This window comes from Pristiophorus japonicus, unplaced genomic scaffold (genome assembly GCF_044704955.1).
Source record: "Pristiophorus japonicus isolate sPriJap1 unplaced genomic scaffold, sPriJap1.hap1 HAP1_SCAFFOLD_75, whole genome shotgun sequence".
Taxonomy (NCBI): Eukaryota; Metazoa; Chordata; class Chondrichthyes; family Pristiophoridae; genus Pristiophorus; species Pristiophorus japonicus.
This window is the reverse complement of record NW_027254666.1, coordinates 1,341,768-1,356,761: the sequence shown is the minus strand read 5'-3', so window position 1 is coordinate 1,356,761 and position 14,994 is coordinate 1,341,768. Positions and strand designations below refer to the sequence as shown.

The window sequence follows — 14,994 nt, the reverse complement described above, 5'->3', positions numbered from 1 at the left end:
GCAATTGCTGAAGTCACCCGTGTGATCTTTAAATGTTTGCAATTTCCTATCCACCGTCAACCCTGCAAGTATCCTTGGCCAGTCTATTCTCGCCAATTCACACCTCATACCGTCAAAGTTACCTTTCCTTAAGTTCAGGACCCAAGTTTCTGAATTAACTGTGAAACTCTCCATCTTAATGAGGAATTCTACCATGTTATGTTACTCTTCCCCAAGGGGCCTCGCACAAATCGATTGCGAATTAGTCCCTTCTCATTACACATCACCCAGTCAAGGATGGCCAGTTCTCTTCTTGGTTGAGAAAACCATCCAGAATACACTCCATGAAATCCTCCTCCACCAAATTACTACCATGTGGTTAGCCCAATCACTATGTCGATTAAAGTCACCCATGATAACTGCTGTCCCACCACTGCACACATCCCTTCTTTCTTGTTTGATGCTGTCCCCAACCCGACCACTGCTAACCAGTGAGACAGACATTGCAGCAAGTGTCTGGTTGTTGTGAAACAACAATTGCTAAAAGAAAAGTGATCCCGACATGATTTGAACAAGCAACCCTTTGATCTAGAGTCAGACGCACTGCCATTGCACCACAACAGTTAAGAGATGTTCGTCTATATGAAGGTTCTGCAATACAAGGGGCTTTAAAATCCCGCCCATTCCCACCAGGTATCACAAGCAGCGCTCACCTGACAGTCACCGGATGGTTTGTTCGAAAACTTTTCTCTTGCTTTCACAGGAAAGCATCATTAATTAACCCCTTACCTTCTTTTGCACAATCAAACAAATGCGAACTCAGGGACACTCCATACTTCAATCATTTGTCCTGTGCTTTGCATGTTAACTGTTAAACCATATCCCATTTTACTAACTGTATTTTAGCTTTCTGCTTCAAAGTCTTCATTGCCGATGACACCACGAATCTGGGGCAACTTTTATCAAATTTAACAGCACCGGTTATTCCTACCGTGCACACAAAATGCAATCAGTAGTGAAGATAAAATCCCACTGTGCGTATTTTCAGATTCAGCGCAGTAGGATTTCAAATAAAGTGAAATAATTTTACACTGAAAAGATTTGCAAGTGTTTCTTGTATTTGTGTCTTTAATTAAAATTTGTGACGTCTGACTCCCATTCATGCCACTGCTGAATAAGAAAGGAGGTTTTGACATTGACCAGACTGCACTGCCCCTGATGTTTGTCAGCTCATCCTTTATATTCAGTGGTTTCTCGCCCTTTGATTGGCTGCAGTGTTGCGGATATCACGTTGGTCTCACACGCGAAAGGTCCTCGGTGGATCCGTTTTCTCTCACTCAAAGTTTTCTATTTATTGAAGTGAAATAAAAATCAATTAAGGAATAAGGGTGCCCTTTTGCCAGAAGAACAAATAACAAATAAAAACAGCAAACGCTGGAAATCTCAGCAGTTCTGGGAGCATTTGCAGCGAGACGAAACTCGCATCCGATTGTTCATCCACAGAAAGTTTAAACATAATGTTTCTACCCAGGATCGAACCATGGCCCTTTTACATATAAAGCAAACGTGATAACCACTACACTACAAAAACCTCTGGTACATCGTTCCCAACAGAGGGGAGCTGACCAGTGAGCTCCCTCTGTGCTGATCGGGAATGTGTTGTCTCACCAAAAACAACTTCTGTCCCACACTGAAAGTTCTCAATCCTTCTCCTCCGCTGCCCTTTACAGAAATGTCACCAATCACCCAGCCACCGTGTTCACATCCACATCCTCACAGTGGGGCCACAGAGGCTCCTACCGTCTCCCCGCGATCAGCGAACTCACCCAGTTTACAAAATTAAACCCCGAACACGTGCCTGGCAAAGGGCAGGAGAAGCCAGATAGTCTGTAAGCTCGGTCTATTACAGAAAGTATTGGTATTCATGGTGATTACAGCAATTATTAATCGTCTCACAGACCTCAATTATTTTTATGCGATGCATTGATCGAGGATTGAAACCAGGTTAGTGCGCCAGATCTTAACCCCTTGACCAGCAGGGAACAGTTACGATACATGTCGATATATTTATATATATTTATATATGAATGTCAATGGCTAGCTAACTAGACCTCGTTGTGCCCACGGTCGTGTGTTTAACATTGAGTGAGAGAAATTGTTCCTCAGTGATACCTTTCATGTGTTCTACATGGTTACAAGGTGTGCACCAGAGTGCACTGCAGTGGAAGACTTGCAGCTTACCTGTACAGGTGTGCCTGGCCGAGTGTAAAAGGCAGGCCACCAGGTGTGATCCTCACTCTGTGGTTATCAATAAAGGACTTCGGTCACTAGAGTTCAAGCATGACACATTGTCTCGTGGAGTCATCATCAGAGCATCTGAAGGTATAACAATTGGCGACGAGATTACGGACCTTCAGACGAAAATGGCGAACCTTGGTACGTTGCAGCAGTTCGCTGATGGTGATGATTGTGAAGCCTTTGTGGAGAGGCTCGACCATTTCTTCACAGCAAACGACCTGGCAGGTGACAACCCGGCCACACTGGCTGATAAGTGCAGAGCTATCCTGCTAACCAGTTGTGGGCCCACCGTCTATGGACTCGTCAGGGACTTGCTGGCACCAGCGAAGACAACGACCAAGACATACGAGGAGCTTGTAACACTGATCCAAGAACAACTCAATCCTAAAGAGAGCATTCTCACAGCCAGACAGCGGTTTTATACACACCGACGGCCCGAAGGCCAGGAGATCACGAAATATGCTGCAGACCTCAGGAGGCTGGCGGCACCGTGGGATTTTGGTGACCACCTCACCGAAGCACTGCGGGATATCTTTGTCATCGGAATCGGCCAAGAGGGCCTTCGTCATAAGCTACTGTCAGCGGATACAACAGTCATACTGCAGACGGCCATCTCCGTGAGCCAAGCATTCATGACCTCGACCTGTGGCTCCAGGCAGATGACTCATCCTCAGGACTCAAGTAATGTGCACAGAGTGGCGCCTTTTAGAGGCTGGACTGTAGAACGTAAACCTTCTCAGGGGAGAGAGAACAGGTCCCGAGTCCCTTAACTCAAAGTCCATGGTCAGATCAGCCATGATCTTATTGAATGGCAGAGCAGGATCGAGGGGCCGAATGGCCGACTCCTGTTCCTATTTCTTATTTTCTTATGTTAATCATTTAAGGAGCTTGAATCATTGATGAAGTTTTCTCCGCTATCTGACTTTACACAGTCTGTATTTCGGAGACTGGTTTAAAATGTTCACTGCTCATGCGACAAGGAACCTGGGGAGAATTTTGTTCAATTTATTTCACGGCAAAAGTAGTCTCCAAAATAATGTTTCTACACGGACAAACCGGGGACCTTTCACGTGTGGTTCTCCACAGTGGTGGAGGTTGTGCTCGAGTTTAAAATGGTGCATTGTTTCCACTTTGAAAATGCATCTACAACTACAAGGAACATTTTGCCCATGAATGGGCCCGCATAGTCTACGTGCACCCGCGACCACGGTTTGGTCGGCCAGGGCTAGGTGCTCAGTGGAGCCTCCCTGGGGGCATTGCTGATTTGGGCACAAATAGTGCACCTTCGGACGCAGAGCTCCAAGTCCGCGTCGATACCAGGCCACCAGACGTGGGATCTGGCTATGGCCTTCATGAGAACAATCCCCGAGTGCTCGCGGTGCAGCTCCCGGACAAATGCCTCTCTGCCTCGCAGAGGCATGACGACTCGGCTGCCCCACATCAGGCAGTCTGCTTGTAGTGATAGATCAAGCATGCTCCTGTGAAAGGGTTTTAATTCCTCGGGGTAGGCATCACGAGCCTCTGCCCAGTCACCGGTTAGGACGCATCTTTTTACTAAGGATAACGTGGGGTCGCTGGCCGTCCAGGCTCTGATTTGGTGAGCTGTTATGGGCGAAGCTGTGGACTCAAAGGCTTTGATTGCTATGACTATCTCACAGTACTGTTCGTCAGAGCCTTCCGTGGTCGCCAGCGGTAGCCTGCTGATCGCGTCGGCAAAGTTGTCTGTGCCTGGTCTGTGCCTTATGGTATAGTCGTAGGATGCCAGCATGAGTGCCCACCGTTGAATTCGCGCTGAGGCGTTGCCGTTTATTGCCTTACAGAAACATCTGGTACAGCAGCACCAACAGAGGGGAGCTGACCACTGAGCTCCCTCTGTGCTGATCGGGAATGTGTTGGCTCACCTTAAACAACTTCTGTCCCACACTGAGGGCCAAAGTTTCGGGTGGAGTTGCTCCTAGTTTTTTGGAGCAACTCGTTTAGTTTGGAGAATGTTAGAAATTGCAATTCTCGGATATTAGTTTGCTCCAGTTCTACTGAGTTAGTTGAGGTTGGCTTCAGGTAAGGTATTTATTTTCAAAAGGGGGTGTGCCCAGCCACTCAGGCTTGTTTTGCAATTTTCGGCAGTGAAAACTTACTACATTCTAACTTAGGCTGGAGTAAGTGCCCACTTTTGTAAGTTCAGAACAACCTTACCTAGAGGTAAGCTCAGTGCAGGCACAGCCAGAGAGGAGGTGGGAATTGAACACTAAAAGGACTGAAGCATTAAACACATCACCTAAAATGTCCAAAAACCTCTTTTGATGATATCTTGCCTTATATCTGCTGAATGAGGATAGTTGCTTCTCTTTTTATAAATAAACAAGTGTAGCCACCCGGTTGAGGCAGGCACATTCCGGATGCTTTCAGATGAGCTGTGAGAGATTATTAAAGGGTCCGAGTGTCCTGTAGCCCCACACACCAGGTTATCCTCTCCCCCGTGGTTTTCCTCAGCTTATGCTCGGTGTACGGGGAGCTTTGGCCCGGGTCCGTGGTAGCTTGCATCCCAGGGATGGACAACAACCCTCTGAGCTCTGGAACTGGGAAGAGCGAATAACTAATGAGTTGTTTGTGGGTTTGAAATGCGGCTTAGATCTACTGGTATTAACCGAGGCAGGGGCTGTGAGACATGGATGGGTGAAGATTATTTGTTTTATTCCCCATTCATTTCCCGCCAGCGTTGTTTTGTAGAATTGTTACTGAGGGTCAGTGGAAACTTGAACAACTGAAATTTAATCATTCAAGGATTTTGAATCATTGATGAAGTTTTCTCCCCTATCTGACTTTACACACTCTGCATTTAGGAGACTGGTTTAAAATGTTCAGTTCTCATGCGACAAGGAACCTGGGGCGACTTTTGTTCAATTTATTTCACAGCAAAAATAGTCTCCAAAATAATGTTTCTGCACGTGCTCGAACCGGGGACCTTTCGGGTGTGAGGCAAACCGAATAACCGCTACACTACACAAACGTTGTGGTTAAAGTAATCTTAGGTATATAACCAGAGCTTTAACCTACACAGCTGGCCGATACTTCAGGAGCTGGTTTTACGAGAATAGAATGACGGTGCTATATTTCGGAAGGCTGTGAGTGTGGCAGGAAGTGATCTAGTGTTTTCCAGACTTTATACACAGGATCAGGAGCTGGCCATTTAGCAGCGAGTCGTTAGGATCTGGAATGCACGGCTTGAAAGGGCGGTGGAGGAAGACTCAATCTTATGTTTCAGACGGGAGTTGGATAAGTGTCTGAAGGAAAAACAATTGCAGGGCTGTGGGGGAAGGGCGTGGGTTGTGGGACTCGCTGAGAGTCGGCACGGGCTCGATGGGCCGAATGGCCTTCCGTGCAGTAACCATTCCATGATTCGATAAGTTAGTGGCACATTTCATAGTGTGGGTGGGAGCACAACATTGCAAAGGGACATGGATTGAGTCGGCAAAACTAGAGGCATATGATTCAGGAAATTCACGAGGCATGGAAATTCGGGAGGTTAATGACTTTGAAAGGAACATTTTTGTTTTGTGCCGTTTCGGTCATTGAAATGTTTCTGAAAGGAATGTTTTGCAGAAAGGGATGCAGCATTTAACCTTCTGCCTTAACACTTCTTTCTGGGTGTCAGCTCACATTTCGTTTCGATGTTATTCTTCCAGAATTGCTATTTTCTTTGGTGTTTCACAATAACCAGACCCTTTCTCTCAAGTGAGTCTGAATGTTTCCACAGTCTCCGATTGTTGTTACCAGCAATGAACATTTTGACCCAGACCCCGAAAGCACAGTGTGTAAAATGTTTTATGGTTTCAGAGTTCAATTGCAGAGCACGGAAGAAATGATTAAATTATGGAGTTCCTTCAGTTAGCATTTCTTTAATTGTGGAAAAGAAGATTGCGGGTTAATTAATGATGATTTTCCATGAAAGCAACATTAAATTAAAAGAAATGCAATCGCCCAACATGGGGCTCAATCCCACGAACCTGTAATTAATAGGCCCATGTTCTACCGACTGAGCACGCCAGGCTTCAGGATAACGCTGGATTTTATCGCTCATTGCAGCCAGGCGCCTGTTGGCCACCCGCAGCCTGGATACACGAACGTCTCAACAGCTCATTGACTGTCCGAGTGGGACCGAGCGGTGCTTCAGAAGACAGGTCGAAAAAGCAAAGTCACTGATTCCGTCCCATGTGCTCCTCCGATCAAGAATAGCAACACACGAAAAATGCTTCAATAATATTTAAACCTGAGCTCTACATTTGTCAAGTAGCTGGCTCGTTAGTCTAGGGGTATGATTTTTGCTTTCGGGTTGTTACTTGAAATTTGCGAGAGGTCCCGGGTTCAAATCCCGGACAAGCACTCAGTTTGCCCACGAATTTTGAAATTGCATCCAACTTTTGCAAAGAAGGACTTGCATTTCTTCAACATCTTTCAGGAACTCATGACGCCCCAAAGCGCTTTCCAGCCGTTGAGTTATGTTTGAAGTGTTGTCGTGTGGGGAAATATGTGCACAAATCACCCCACACGAACCGCAACACTTTGCGAAGGAGTTCGGTGCAAAGAATCAGATATCTCAGGGACTTGGACTTTCTATGAATGAGTTCTGCTTGTACCTGCAATCAAACTTGAAACAGCAACTGGGCTTCCATCTCAGGGGAGCAGCGTGCAGCAGTTAGTGAGTAGGTGACCAGGTTGATGTGCGCCGCTTTCAATCTTTGAAATTTCACCAAACAAAGAAACGGTGAATCCAACTGTCCCTGTAAGCGACAGATTGAAGGGATCGGTGCTCCAAACAGAGCAGGAAAACGCGCAGTACAATAATATGGTCCGCAACATTAAATGTCAGAGTTATTAAGCAGACAACAATTAAACATACACTTAACAAAAGTACTTACACCCAAACCTTGCGAAAGTTCGCCGAAGAACTCAAACACGTTCCAGTTCCCAGCTCAGTGCACAAATTGATCAAACATTAATCGGATTCTAAAATATCTGTTCCAAATGCCACATTTTATATATTTTCCTTATCCCTGCTACGTGAGAATTGAAACTTTTAATAGTATTACCGAACACAAGTGCCCAACTTCTGATGGAAGGTCATTAACCTGAAATGTTAACTCTGTCTCTCTCTCCACAGATGCTGCCTGACCTGCTCATTGTTTCCAGCTTTAATCTTTTTATTCTCCAAAGTTATAATCAGAAAACCACTTCCCTTGTCATCTAACTACACTCCTTCCTGATATGTAGCCTTGTCCTACAAACCAGGCTCCTTTCGGATAATTCAGGCATTCATTGGAATTATAACTTTTTAACGATAACAATTATGTGAAGTATGTAACTCTGTAATACTTGCCAGCAGAGGGCGCGACTTTTGGAGTCCTAATGGTCAACTGCCCACACGTGCAGGGCCAGTATGAAAGGTTGGCTACCATGTTGTTCAGGCACTCTGGAGTTGTAATAAAGAAGACTAAGGTCACACTAAGTTTAGCTCACAGTACTCAGCCTCGGGGAGTTCTTCAATACACAACAATTGGCGACGAGTAACAGAATACGAACCTTCACACAACCATGGCTGCTGTTGGAATATTAGAGAGATCCATAGAGGGTGATGATTGGGAAGCCTTTGTCGAGCAGCTCGACCAGTACTTTGTGGCCAACGATCTGGAAGGAGACACTAACGTGGCCAAGCACAGGGTGGTTCTCCTCACTGTCTGTAGGCCTAAAATATACAGCCTCATCAAGAATCTGCTCACACCGACAAAACCAACGGAGAAGGAATATTCAGAGTTGTGCACACTGGTTTGGGACTACCTCAAGCCGAAAGAGAGTATCCTCATGGCCAGATATCGTTTTTACATGCACCATCGATCCGGGACCAGGACCTGGCGGATTATGTCACCGACCTGAGACACCTCGCGGGACCTTGCTATTTTGGAGCTGCGTTGGGGCAAATGCTGTGAGACTTTTACGTGCTGGGCATCAGCCACGAGATCATTCTTCGAAAGCTGCTGGCTGCTGAAACACTAGACCTGAGCAGGGCCATCGCGATCGCCCAGGCATGCATGGTCACGGACGATAACAACAAACAGATATCTTCTCAACATCGATGCTCAGCGGCAAGTACTGTGCATAAAATGATGTCGCTAGCAGGCCGAACTTCATATGGCAGGGTCGATACGTCTGTAGCTGCAACACCGGTGATGACTCAGAGTGCGCCATCGGGGGTGAATGTGAATGTATTAGCACCGTGTTGGTGCTGCGGGGGTAATCCTCGGGCCCATCAATGTCGTTTCAAGCACTACGTGTGCAAAGGCTGCACAACGATGGGGTACCTCCAGTGAATGTGCAAACGTGCTGTGACATACCACGTGGCTGAGGATGATCCATTCGGCACGGATCATGCAGCACAGGCAACTCAACCCGAGGTACAAGGACTCCCAGGTGCAGGTGGGGCTGTTGCATTTTATCAGGGAGGCTTTGAGGGTGTGCCCGAAACGTTTCCTCTGCCCACCTGTGGCTCGCTTACCTGTCGGAGTTCTGAGTAGAGCGCTTGCTTCGGAAGTCTCATGTTGGGCATGTGGACAATGTGGCCCGCCCAGCGGAGCTTGACAAGTTTGATCAGTGCTTCAATGCTGGGGATGTTGGCCTGAGCGAGAACACTGATGTTGGTGCGTCTGTCCTCCCAGGGGATTTGCAGGATCTTGCGGTGACAGCCCTGGTGGTATTTCTCCAGTGATTTGAGATGTCTGCTGTATATAGCCCATGTCTCGGAGCCATACCGCGGGGCAGGTATCACCACCGCCCTGCAGACCATAAGCATGGTGCCAGATTTTAGGTCCTGGTCTTCAAACACTCTCCTCCTCACGGGATCGAAGGCTGTGCTGGCACACTGGAGGCGGTTTTGGACCTCGTCATCGATGTCTGCCCTTGCTGATAGTAGGTTCGCGAGGCGTGGAAAAGGTTCCCGAGGCGTGGAAAAGGCACTTACAACCTTCCTAAATATAGCACCCTTATTCCATTCTCTTAAAACAAGTTCCTGAATTCTCGGCTAGCTGTGAACTTTCGAAATGTGGTTTTATCCTCAGATAGATTCGAACACAGTGTTTCCGTAGTGTAGTAGTTATCACATTCGCTTCACACACGAAAGGTCCCCGGTCCGAAACCGGGCGGAAAGATATTGAAAACTTGAAAATGGTCCGAATACCTGACTCCTGTTCCGAATGCTTACATTCTTATGATCTCTTGACCTTTCACAGAAGAACAAACTCTCCTCTGAACATGCATGACAAAGCTCCAGAAAATATTTTCCCCCGAGGTGCTGTCGCGTGTGAGGCGAACGTGTTAACCGTTACACTGCGGAAACATCTCCACTTTCAGCAGCAGATTACCAAAATTAAACCCAATTAGATCGGGATAAAAGTTCCTCACATGCTCAGAGCAAAATATATGATTGATGGTCTACAAAAGAATGAACAAACTTCAGCACCAGGTCAGACGGAAATGTTCAGCGAGCAGGTGGACTGCTGAATCGCACTTTTAAGGAGTTGGTGGTGACAAAACAAATGGGTTTCGCTTAATGATTAAATGTAAGAAATGGGAGATAAACCCACATCTCCAGAGAAGACAGTGACTTGAACGCAGCACGTTAGACCGCTTGGCCATCCTGACTATTCAGTGCTATGTGTGGCCACCTGCAGGTTGATTTTGAACTTTTGTGTCCTGTCACATGAAATAAATGAGGGCAGCAGGCGTATCTCTGCCTGACACCGGGAAACAGTGAGACAGGCCTTGGAGAAAGGGTTTGGTTATTTCGACACAGCAAAGGAAATATTAATTCTGGAAGAACAATATCCAAAAGAACAATGACCAGTGAGCTCCCTCTGTGCTGATCGGGAATGTGTTGGCTCACCTTAAACAACTTCTGTCCCACACTGAAAGTTCTCAATCCTTCTCCTCCGCTGCCCTATACAGAAATGTCACCAATCACCCAGCCACCGTCTCCAATTCCTCACAGTGGGGCCACAGAGGCTCCGACCATCTCCCCGCGATCAGCGAACTCACACAGTTTACAAAATCAAACCCCGAACACGTGCTTGGCATAGGGCAGGAAAAGCAAGATAGTCTGTAAGCTCGGTATATCATAGAAAGTATTGCTATTCATGGTGATTACAGCAATTATTAATCGTCTCACAGACCTCAATTATTTTTATGCGATGAACTAATCGAGGATTGAAACCAGGTTAGTGCGCTGGATCTTAACTCCTTGACCACCAGGGAACAGTTACGATACATGTCGATATATTTATATATATTTATATATAACCTGAATGTCAATGGCTACCTACCTTGACCTCGTGGTGCCCACGGTCGTGTGTCTAAATTTGAGTGAGAGAAACGGTTCCACAGTGACACCTGTCATGTGTCCTACATGGTTATTGCTTGTACTATTAGAAGTTGTGCACCAGAGGGCACTTCAGTGGGAGACTTGTAGCTTACCTGTCCAGGTGTGCCTGGCCTAGTACAAAAGGCAGACCACCAGGTGTGATCCTCACTCTGTGGTTATCAATAAAGGACTAAGGTCACTACAGTTCAAGCATGACACATTGTCTCGTGGAGTCATCATCAGAGCATCTGAAGGTATAACAATTGGCGATGAGATTACGGACCTTCACACGAAAATGGCTAACCTTGGTACGTTGCAGCAGTTCGCCGATGGTGATGATTGGGAAGCATTTGTTGGATGGCTCGACCATTAATTCACAGCAAATGATCTGGCAGGTGACAACCCGGCCACACTGGCTGATAATTGCAGAGCTATCCAGCTAACCAGTTGTGGGCCCACCGTCTATGGCCTCGTCAGGGACTTGCTGGCACCAGCGATGATAATGACCAAGACGGACGAGGAGCTGGTAACGCTGATCCAACAACAACTCAAGCCCAAAGAGAGCATCCTCACAGCCAGAAACCGGTTTTATACACACCGACTGCCCGAAGGCCAGAAGATCACGAAATATGCTGCAGACCTCAGGAGGCTGGAAGCACCGTGGGATTTTGGTGACCACCTCACCGAATCACTGCGGGATATCTTTGTCATCGGAATCGGCACGAGGGCCTCCTTCTTTAGCTACTGTCAGCGGATACCACAGACACAATGCAGAAGGCCATCTCCGTGAGCCATACATTCATGACCTCGACCTGTGGCTCTCGGCGGAGGACTCCTCCTCAGGTCTCAAACCCGGCAAGTACTGTACAGAGAGTGGTGCCTTTTGGAGGCTGGACTGTAGAACGTGAACCTTCTCAGGGGAGAGAGAACAGGCCCCCGAGTCCCTTAAATCAGAGTCCATGGTCAGATCAGCCATGATCTTATTGAATGGAAGCGCAAGATCGAGAGGCCGAATGGCCGACTACTGTCCCTATTTCGTATGTTCTTATGTTAATCATTTAAGGAGCTTGATTCATTGATGAAGTTTTCTTCCCTATCTGACTTTATACACTCTGTGTTTTGGAGACAGGTTTAAAATATTCACTGCTCATGCGACAAGAAACCTTGGGCGACTTTTGTTCAATATATTTGCAGCAAAAATAGCCTCCAAAATAATGTTTCCACCTGGGATGGAACCAGGAACTTTTCGCATGTGAGGTGAATGTGATAACCGCTACACTACAGAAACGTTGTGGTTAAAGTAATCTTAGTAATATATCTAGAGATTTAACCTACACAGCTGGCCGATACATAAGGAGCTGGTTTTACGAGAATAGAACGACGGTGTTGGAGTAGATTTTCAGACATAGCAAAGCATGATGGGTTAAGCCACCACGAAATGAACTTTGTACCAAGAAGCCTATCTGCTGTCCCTGATATGAACTCTGCAGCAACAAGTGACTCCTGGCCAGGTGCAGGCCACTGTTTCATCGAAAGCTTTGCAACAGAATAACGAAACACAAAATAAGATAAAGAGGAAGAGTTCCAAACTCGCACCATGCTATCAGGTTTCACTACATTAAAAAGTTGAAGGTAAATGAATTGCGTTGCCATATGGATCGATTGGTTGTATGTAAATGAATTTAAATGATTGTATTCCGCCCCCTTCTAAACTGCTTATAACCCCGCGGCGCAAGGCACTCGGGGAGATCGCTGGATCTCAACTCTTCTCCCAGAGCTCAGTTAGCAATAAAGTTGTCTCTCCTAACTTACCAGAGTCTATGTGAATGTATTTTCACAAACAGTGGATGCAGAGAGGATGTTTCCACCGATGGGGGAGACTAGAACTAGTGGCATGATTTAGAATGTGGGGCCGCCCATTTAAAACTGAGATGTGGAGGAATTTCTTCTCTCAGAAGGTTGTAAATCTGTGGAATTCACTGTCCCAGAGAACTGTGGAAGCTGGGAAATTGAATATATTTAGGACAGAAATAGACAGTTTCTTAAACAATAAGGGGTTAAGGGGTTATGGGCAGCGGGCGGGTAAGTGGAGCTGAGTTCATGATCGGATCAGCCATGATCTTATTAAATTGTGGAGCAGGCTCGAGGGGCTGTATGGCCGACTCCTGCTCCTATTTCTTATGTTCCTTTGACTAATACACATCAACATCCTGGGGGTTACCATTGATGAAGTAGATGTGGGCAAGCCTGGCTAGTTCAGTCTGTGGAGCATGAGATTTTTAATATTAAGGTCATGCGTTCGAGCCCCACCTTGCATGAATTATTTTCCTTAAACTTTTATGTTACTTTCACGGGAATTAACCCACACATTCAAAAAGGAGTTAGATATGGACCTTATGGCTAAAAGGATCAAGGGGTATGGAGAGAAAGCAGGAAAGGGGTACTGAGGGAATGATCAGCTATGATCATAGTGAATGGCAGTGCAGGCTCGAAGGGCCGAAGGGGTCATAAGAACATAAGAAGTCGGAGCAGGAGTAGGCCACATGGTCCCTCGAGCCTGCTCCACCATTCAATACGATCATGGCTGATCACCATAACCCCTTATTCCCTGACCGTTTAAGGGTCGCCCATTTAAAACGGAGTTGAGGTGGAATTTCTTCTCTCAGAGGGTGGTGAATCTTTGGAGCTCTCTGCCCCAGAGAGCTGTGGAGGCTGGGTCATTGAATATATTTAAGGTGGAGAGAGACAGATTTTTGAACGAGGCCATATGGATTCAATTGGAGAACAGAAAAGGGGCGATCACACGACTGGGAGTGTACGAGAGACCCCGAACATCCAGAGGGACATATTGGGTCTGGTTATTGTGATTCAGCAAGGAAACTATCGATCCTGGAGGACAAATACTCTGTTCCAAAGGAAACGGACCCAGCCTCTCCAATTGATCAGTTAATTAATGATGTTTTCCCGTGAAAGCAACATAAAAATTTAACAAAACTTATTCGCGCAACGTGGGGATGGAACCCATGACTCTGAGATTAAGAGTCTCATGCTCTATCGACTGAGCTAGCCGGGTTTGGCAAATGTGGAATCCTTGACGTATGTCAAATGTTGTGGGTGGATTAGTAATGATTGAAATCATGATTGAGTATCTCACAGACTTGAATTTTGGAGTTCCTTCAGTTAGCATTTCTTTAATTGTGCAAGTGAAGATTGTGGGTTCATTAATGATGTGTTTCCATGAAAGCTGCATTAAATTAAAAGAAATGTAATCACCCAAAGTGGGGCTCGGACCCACGAACCTGAGATTAAAAGTCTCATACTCTACCGACTGAGCTCGACGGGATTCTGCCCAACGCAGGTTTTTATCGCTCATTGCAGCCAGGCGCCTGTTGGCTCCGCCCCAGATGTTGAAACTTGCTGTTGAAACTTGTGCTGTGTTTATCACGTTTGCTTTGCACGCAAAATGTGCCTGGTTCAATCCCGGGCAGAAACATTATGCTCAACCTTTCTGTGGATGAACAATCGGAGGCGAGTTTCGTCTCCCGGCAAATGCTGCCTGACCTGCTGAGATTTCCAGCATTTGATGTTTTTATTTGCTATTTATTCTCCTGGCAAAAGGGCTCCCTTATTTATTAATTGCTCTTTATTTCACTTCAATAAATGGATAACTTTGACTGAGAGAAAACGGATCCACCGGGGACCTTTTGCGTGTGAGGCCAACGTAATATCCGTTATACTGCAGCCCATCAAAGGACGAGAAACCACTGAAAACAAAGGATGAGTTGACAGATATCAGGGGCAGTGTAGTCTGGTCAACGTCAAACCCTCCTTTCTTATTCAGCAGTGGCATGAACGGCGGTCAGACGCCACAAATTTTAATTGAAGACACAAATAAAAGTAACACTTTCAAATCTTTTCAGTGTAAAATTCTTTCACTTTATTTGAAATCCTATTGGGTTGAATCTGCAAATATGCACAGTGGGATTGTATCTTCACAACTGATTATATTTTGTGTGCACAATAGGAATAACCGGTGCTGTTAAATTTGATAAATGTAGCCCCAGATCCCTGAAGACTTTGAACCAGAAAGCTAAAATACAGTGTGTAAAATGGGATATGGTTTTCAAGGTCAGATGCAAAGCACAGGAAAAATGATTGAAGTATGGACTGTTCCTGAGTTAGCATTTGTTTGATTGTGCAACAGAAGGTGAGGGGTTAATTAATTATGGTTTCCCGTGAAAGCAAGAGAAAAGTTTAAGAAGAAATCATACGGTGCCTGTCTGGTGAGCGCTGCTTGTGACACCTGGTGGGAA

The 14,994-nt window shown here is 46.1% G+C and overlaps 1 non-coding gene across 1 annotated transcript; it reads right to left on the bottom strand.

Moving 5' to 3' along the window:
- Positions 1-1,497: 1,497 nt before the first annotated feature.
- On the bottom strand, positions 1,498-1,570 carry trnai-uau (transfer RNA isoleucine (anticodon UAU)). The gene has a single exon. It is a non-coding gene; the product is annotated as a tRNA-Ile (tRNA).
- Positions 1,571-14,994: the final 13,424 nt, after the last annotated feature.